The following is an 8,330-nucleotide window of genomic DNA, read 5'->3' as shown; positions in this document are numbered from 1 at the left end:
GGAAAAGGAGTTCCCCAACCCCAACCTACATTTGAAATTTCCCTAAACCAAAGAAATCACAGGTCTTATACATACTTAACTCAAGAGAATGGCACATTTCAAATCAATATTTGAATGACAATTACTACTCTTCTAAATCACCAAAGCTAATTGGGACTGTAGACCCAACCATTCCTACCACCTAATTTTGAGGAAATTTGAGGAAATTCTTTGAAACTACTGCTCCCTGGTGGCTAACTCAGAATATCACCACAATCTGTTCAGTCCTTCTAGATCTGAAAGACAGACCTACTGAGCAAGTACCATTGGGCCTCAATGTACAGAATAAAATTCAGAACCACAGAAAGTGAGGAGGGGAAAGGACCTTAGAGATCCTTTGCCCACCCCCAACTCCCACCAAAAGACAACCAGGTCTTTAACCATTTGGTGCTTCAGGACTAAACCAGCTGACCTCTGAAATTTAGAGACTAATCTCTTTCCCAGAGGTGAGTGGTTAGTTTCAAAATAACACCCAGTTGGGCCCTGGGTCACAGATTCCCTGGCTACTGGGAAGGTAGCAACTTTCTAACAAACTCTCCTTTTCCTTTTATGATCCCTGTGTTTCCTAAATAATGAGAATCTGTTACCTATCCAGGTCCTCATTCTCCTCAGCCCTATTCAATTCTGTGTATTTATTCCAATGTCTTCCACCAGTACTGGGCTTCCTGGAACCCTTTTCTACTGATAACATATTGCCATTCCCATTAGGCCTGGTCTCTATCACACTTTTACATCACTATTTGTCAAAGAAATCTATCTCTCTTCCAGAAAACATTACATCTATGGTCATCTTTTCCAGTACCAGTAAGCATCACTGAGCTCACAAATATAAAAGGCATCATCAGGTCAAACAAGATTTTAGTTATCATTAAAAGACCCCGGAGGACATCTAATCAATCCTCTCATCTTAGCAGCCAGATAACAAGCATTTGTTAAATTTTCATTATGTGTTAATCACCAAGGATACAAAGAAAAATAATTTTCTCTTTTTACAAATAAGGAATTGTTCAGAAATAAAATTAGATCTAAATAAATGGAGAAATAATAATTGCTCATGGATAGGTAGAACTCATAAAAACAATGATACCCAAAAATAGCATATTCGTAACAGTATAAAACCAAACAAAAAAATTATTTTATAGAGCTAGGAAAAATTAAGAGTAAGTACAATGACCAAAGATAAGCTGGATGTGGTCAAACATTAGACAGAAGATTAACCATTGGAATTTTGGGTGTCAGTGAACTTAAATGGATAAGAATAGGTGAATTTAATTCAGATCATACTACAGTGTGTCTTTAGAAGAAACAAGTAGCCCACAATAGTCAATAAAAGAGTGAGAAAAATAGTACTTCAGTATCATCCTAAAAACATCTGCCTATCTGTTTAAATGCAACATTACAGTAATATAACTATCTATGCTCCAACCACTGATGCTGAGGCCTAAGATGATCAGCTTTATGAAGACCTATGTCTTCACCACTAACACAAGAAAAAGATGCCACATCCATCATAAAAGACTGGAATGCTAATACAGGAAATCAAAAGATAATTGGGATAACAAATAACAAATTTAACATTTGAGAACAAAGCAGGGCAGAGATTAATTGTTTTGTTGAGATAACTTGCTGGTTGTAGCAAACACTCTTTTTCATTGCAATGCAATGCAAAACAACTCTACACATGGACATCACCAAATGCTCAAATAGAAATTGAATTATTTTTGGCCAAAAGTAGAACTCTACATAGTTAAAACAAGATTTGGAATTGACTGTAACTCAGGTCATGCACTTATTGCAAAACTCAAACTTAAAAAAAAATTTTTGGAGGCAAAATAGGAGTTGTGACTTGCCCAGAGGCACCAGCTAGGCACATTGGAAGTCGGGCCTCCTGATTCCAGAGTAGATGCTTTATATATTGTGCCACCTCAATGTCCCAACATTTAGACATTGAAATAAGTAGGGAAAACCATCAGACTGTATAAGTATAGCATTTCTTATGAATATAAAGAGAAGATGATGAATAGATTTAAGGGATTAGATCTTGTAGATAGTGGCTGAAGAACTGTAGACAGAGATTTGCATGTAACACAAGAGTCAGCCACAAACATAACTCCAAAGAAAAAACAAGAAATGGGGCAGCTAGGTGGCGCAGTGGATAGAGCACCAGCCTTGGAGTCAGGAGTACCTGGGTTCAAATCTGACCTCAGACACTTTATAATTACCTAGCCGTGTGGCCTTGGGCAAGCTACTTAATCCCATTGCCTTGAAAAAAAACAAACAAAAAAAAAGAAGCAAGAAAAATGACTCTCTAATAAGGTTTTAAAAATAGTTTAGGAGGGGCAGCTAGGTGGCACAGTGGATAGGGCACTGGCCCTGGAGTCAGAAGGACCTGAGTTCAACAACCCCATTACCCCAAAAACAAAAAGCATAGTTGACAAAAGAAAAGGGAAAGGAGAAAGGGAAAGATATATCCAAAAGAATGTAGAATTCCAAAGAGCAGAGGTTTTCTTAAATGAACAAAAAAAAAATGGGAAAGGCAAGATCTCTTCAAGAAAACTAGAGGTCTTAAGGGATTGTTTCAGGCAAAAATGGGCATGATAAGACATAAAAATGTAAGAAACTTAATAGATATAAAAAAGATTGAATATCCAGAACCATACAAGATCGTAACAACACTAATAACCATGATGTCATACTTACTATGGCCAGACATCCTGAAGAATGAAGTCAAATGGGCCTTAGGAAGCACTGCTGACAATATGGGCTCATGGAAGTGAAAGAATTCCAAATTTGGAAAACTGAACTGAAATCATTTTACACCTCAAGTCTAAAAGAGTAATACCAAAGAATGTTTGAACCATCAAACAACTACTCATTTCATATGCCAGCAAGATTATGCAAGATAGGTTTTAGCAATATATGAACTGAGAATTACCAGAAATGCTAGTTTTTAAAGCAGCAAAGGAACTAGAAACACTTGTTGGATTATGGAGAAAGTAAGGAAGTTCCCTTGGGCAACTGGGTGACATAATGGATAGAGTGCCCTGGCCTGAAGTCCAAACCACCTTGGGCAAGTCATTTAATCCTGTTTGCCTCAATTTCCTCATTTTTAAAATGAGCTAAGGAAGGAAATAGTCAACTAGTCCAGTTATTGGACTTCTTGCATTGCAATGCAAAACAATGCAAAAAGGTAGACTCTACACATGGACATCACCAAATGCTCAAATAGAAATTGAATTATTTTTGGCCAAAAGTAGAACTCTACATAGTTAAAACAAGATTTGGAATTGACTGTGGCTGAGGTCATGCACTTCTTATTGCAAAATTCAAACTGGAAAAAAATTTTTTGGAGGCAATAAGAGTTGTGACTTGCCCAGTCACTAAAAGCTCCCAAATATGGACATGAAGAGTCAGACATAAACAACAAACAAGGGAGTTCCAGAAATACATCTATTTCTGCTTCACTGACTACAATGAAACTTTTTACTATGTGTATTACTATAAAATGTGCCCAAATCCTGAGATAGAAGTACAAGACAATTTTTTGTTTTAAGACTGGAAAAGGAGTAAAAGTTGTACTGTCCACTTATTTAACTTATGTGCAAAGTATATCTTATTAAACATGGGTTTGACTCAAAAATCAGAATTAAGGTTGGGAGAACCTTAATTTTCCTGGGAGAAATATCAACAATTTTAGTTATATAGATATCATTCTTAGGGCAGAAAGTAAAGAGGAATTAGTCTCTTGATGAGAGGGTAAAAGTTGCCTTAACATAAGAAATACTAAGATTTTGTCAACTAGTTCCAATACTTCCTGGCAAATAGATAATGGGAAGCACTGCCAGATTTTATATTCTTGGGCTCAAAGATCACTGCAGATTGTTATTGTAGTCATTAAATTGAAAGATGCTTGTTCACTGGAAGTAAAATTATGGTATAAAATAAAATTTTTTAAAGTATAAAAATATGGACAGCATACTGAAGACTTGTTACCTTGCAGACAAAAGTCTATAGTCAAAGCTATGATTTTTCCAGTAGCAAACGTATAGCTATGAGAGTAGGCTTATAAAGAAAACTACAGAACCAACATTTCTGAATTGTGGTTCAAGATATTTGAGAGCAAGATAAACAAGTCAATACAAAGAAATTAATTCGAGGCACAGCCAAGATGGAAGACTAAAGGCTCAGGTGAGTTTTTCCCCAAAACACTCCAAATATTTTAAAATAATGATTCTAACCAAATTCTAGAGTGGCAGAACCCATAAAAAGATTGAATCAATTTTCTAGCCCAAAACAACTTGGAAGATAGGAGGGAAGGGTCTGTTGCACCAGAGTTGGAAAGGACCCACAGGCAGTTGAGGGTACACTGGAACAAACCAGCCCCAGTCATCCATGGAATGCCAGTGGGTGCCTGGGTCAATGGCAGCAGTAGCAGTTTCCAGACCTTTCAGTCCAGGGATTACCAAAGAGAACTTGGAAGATCAGCAGGAAAACTCAAACCAGGATGAGAATGGAGCATGGTCCAGCACAGACCTCAGTGGACCAGAAGTAGGCCTCAGGAGTCACTTCAAGTTCTCAACCCAGGAAAGGCAGGAGAGTTGGGAGAGATTGCTGGGGACTCTTTGCTATCCCTGAGGCAGGACTCTGTTGCTTCCCCCATACTCAGATCTGGGAGGCAGTGTGGGGCACAGTCTGAAGAAAAAGGAATAGATTCACAACAGAGCTTACTACCCCCAGCAAAGCTCACAATTCCAGGGCAGAAAGGAGTGCTTGTGGTCATCCAAAGACAAGAGTACAGGCCAGGAGAGCAGTCATGGCCTCTCATGACTTTGGAGAAATTGAGAACCCTCAGATCTCTGGAGGTTATTCTGAAAACAGCTGCAAAAACCCTCAAAAGCTTGGGATAGTGTGTCCTCCATCCTGGAAAGCAGAGACCACCCCCCACATTAACAAAGAATTAAAATCAAGTGATAGGATGGGGAAATGAGCAAACAGAAGGAAAAAAAATTCAACCATAGACAATTACTTTGATCATATGGAAGATCAAAATACATACTCAGAATATAACAAAGTCAAAACTTCTGCATCCAAAGCGCCTCCAAGAAAAAATTGAATTGGTCCCAGGACAAGGAAGAACTCAAAAAAAGATTTTTGAGGTGGAGGAAAAATTGGGAAGAGAAATGAGAGCAAATAGGAAAATCATGAAAACCAAGTCAGCAATGGGATGGAGACATAAAAAATAAGGAAAATAAGGTCTTGGAAACCAGACTGGGCCAAGTGGAAAAAATGGTCCAAAAGGCTAATGAGGAAAAGAATGCCTTAAAAAGCGCAACAGGTCAAATGGAAAAGGATGAATAAAAGCTCCATGAAGAAAATAATTCGGTTACATACAGAATGGAGCAAAGAGAAGCTGATGACTTTGTGAGAAATCAAGAAATAAAAGAAAAACTATTAGAAAATGTGAAATATTTCAGTGGGAAAAACAACTGACCTAAAAACAGATCCAAGAGAGAACATTTAAAAATTATTGGACTGAAAGCCATGACCACAGAGAGAGCCTTATCATTTCCAAGAAATGAAGGAAAACTGTCCTGATATTCTAGAAGCAAAGGATAAAATAGAAACTGAAAGAATTCACCGATGATCTCCTGAGCTTCTAAAATGAAAACTGCCAGGAATATTATAGCCTAATTTCAGAACTCTCAAGTCAAGGAGAAAATATTGAAGCAGCCAGAAATAATTCAAGTATGGTAGAGTCAGTCAGGATAACAAGATTTAGCAGATTCTACAACAAGGGTTCAGAAGGCCTTGGAATATATTCTGAAAAGAAAAAAAAAGCTTGCATTATAACCGAGTCAACTATCCAGCAAAACTGAACATACTCTACCCATCACAAAGATGGACATTCAATGAAATACTTTCAAACTTCTATGATAAAACCAGAGCTGTACAGAAAACTTGATCTTCAAATACAAGACTCAAGTGAAATAAAAAAAAAGTAAATAAGGCAAAACAAGGGATTTAATGATGTTGAGCTGCTTATATTCCTGCTTGGAAAGATGATACTGATAATCTTTCTTATTAAGGCAATTAGGAGCCTAAGTAGGTACAGGTGGGAGCTAAATTTTTAGATGGGAATTAATGGGAGAGGAATGTACTAGGAGAAAGGGAAAGAGGTTGAATGGAGTCATTCCACATAAACAAGGCAAAAAGCTTTTGCACTAGAAGATAGGCAGTGAGGGGAAATGAGGGAGCCTTGTTCTCACTGAAACTGAATCAGAGGGTATAACATACATACTCAATTGGAAATAGAAATTTATCTTACCCTAGAGGAAAGTAGGAAAGGTATGGGGGGAAAAGGGAATATTGAAGATAAGTGAAGGAAGGGGAGATAAGATTGTAGAAGGGTGCATGCAGATGAAAAACATGTGAGGGATAGAATAAAAGAGGGAATATAATGGGATGGGGGAGGGAGAAATGGGATGGAGGGAAAAACACTTAGCAGAAACTGCCCTGTCAAGAAAGGTCCAAATTTTCTCCAGAGGTTCTTCAAAAGGAGGAGCAGCTAGATGGTGCAGTGCATAGCACACCGGCCCTTTAGTCAGGACCTGAGTTAAGATCTGACCTCAGACACTTAATTGCCTAGCTGTGTGACATCAGGCATGTCCCCATTGCCTTAAATGAAAAAAAAAATGTAGTTAGCAAATATTGAAACAAGTTTCTGATAAAGACCCCATTTCTCAACATAGAGAACAGTGAAATGGATAAAAAGGCCCTATTGACAAATATCGAGAAAGTTTTCAGATGAGGCTGTCAATGCAACCTATTTAATCATTTTAAAATTCGTTTTTTCCAAGGGGGTTAAGTAATTTGCCCAACTAAGTAATTATTAAGTGTCTGAGGTTGGATTTGAATTCAAGTCTTCCTGACTCCAGGACCAGTGCTCTCTCAATGACAGAAATGAGAATTGGACCAATTCTGTGGTACCTCCTTGGATTGGCTAATAGGACAGGAGAAAATGACAACTGTTGGAAGGGATAGAAGCAAACTGAGGCACCAATGCCCTACTGGAGTTGTGAAATGATGCAACAATTCTGTAGTGAGAAATGTATTGTATACAAAGTAACATCAATTTGCAGGATGAGCAGTTAGAAGTGACCTTTTCTCAGCAATGCTGTGATCCAACAAAGACCTGAAGGAGTTGTGATAAAGAATACTATCTCAAAAGGCAGAGGTGATGGTGTCTGAATACAGATCTAAGAGTACCTTTTCACCCATTTTTTTTGGGGGGGGTTACTTTTAATTGACTAGCCTTTTATTCTTTTTAGGATTTTGCAAGGTAAATGGGGTTAAATGGTTTTTTTGCCCAAGGCCACACAGCTAGCTAGGTAATGAAGTGTCTGAAGTCACACTTGAACTGCTGACTCCAGGGCCAGTGCTCTATTCACTGCGCTACATAGCTGCCCCTATAGCTATCTTAACCTATATCAAATAACTTGCTTTCTCAATGGGGAAAGTGGGGCCTGGTGGGGAGAGAATTTGGAACTGAAATGTTGAAACTTGCTTTTGCATGTAAGGTGGGGGAGGAATAAAATTAAAAAGTATAAAAATTAACATTCACTGGAAGGCCAAATACTGAAGTCAAAAGTTTACTTTGGCCATGTAATAACATAGAACTCACTTTAAACAAAAAAAAAATCAATGATGGTTAGATGGTGACTTGGAAGCAACATGAGTTTTGGACAGACATAGGGAGATGGAGAGGATATAAGAATCTGATGTTCCAGGTTCCTAATAAAAGTGAAGGTGAGGAAAACCTTAACATATTGAAAGTGATATAGGAATGAGTCACATTTAGAAGGTCCATTTTTACCCAAAAGATAAATGGCAAAAGGATAACAAGGATCAAAGCTAACAACCATTGGAGGACCCTGGGAGGCCCATTGCTTCTCATTCTATACAACATTGGTATGGATAGCTAAGGGATGGATGCATCATTTCATTGATATAGAATTGTGCATCAGGACACCTTCTATCCGCACCTTTAAGACTTTAGATGTGCTATCACTGCACCATGTCATAGAACCAGTTTCATGTGTCAGTGTCTTTGTAGTTTCCAGGCAGGCTCTCTAACCACTAAATCATGCTTTTAGGAATATAAAAATCATTTTAAAAGGTGGTCCAACTGCTCATGTAGATCTATAATTATAGGCAAGAAATTAAATTTCAGGTTCCTTTCATACTTCAGATATTGTGTTGCCCTGCTTTTTTTCCCCTTGCTTATTAGACTG

The sequence above is a fragment of the Macrotis lagotis genome, chromosome 1 (genome assembly GCF_037893015.1).
Source record: "Macrotis lagotis isolate mMagLag1 chromosome 1, bilby.v1.9.chrom.fasta, whole genome shotgun sequence".
NCBI classification, from domain to species: Eukaryota; Metazoa; Chordata; class Mammalia; order Peramelemorphia; family Peramelidae; genus Macrotis; species Macrotis lagotis.
The sequence above is the reverse complement of the archived record's forward strand: the minus strand, read 5'-3'. Positions refer to the sequence as shown.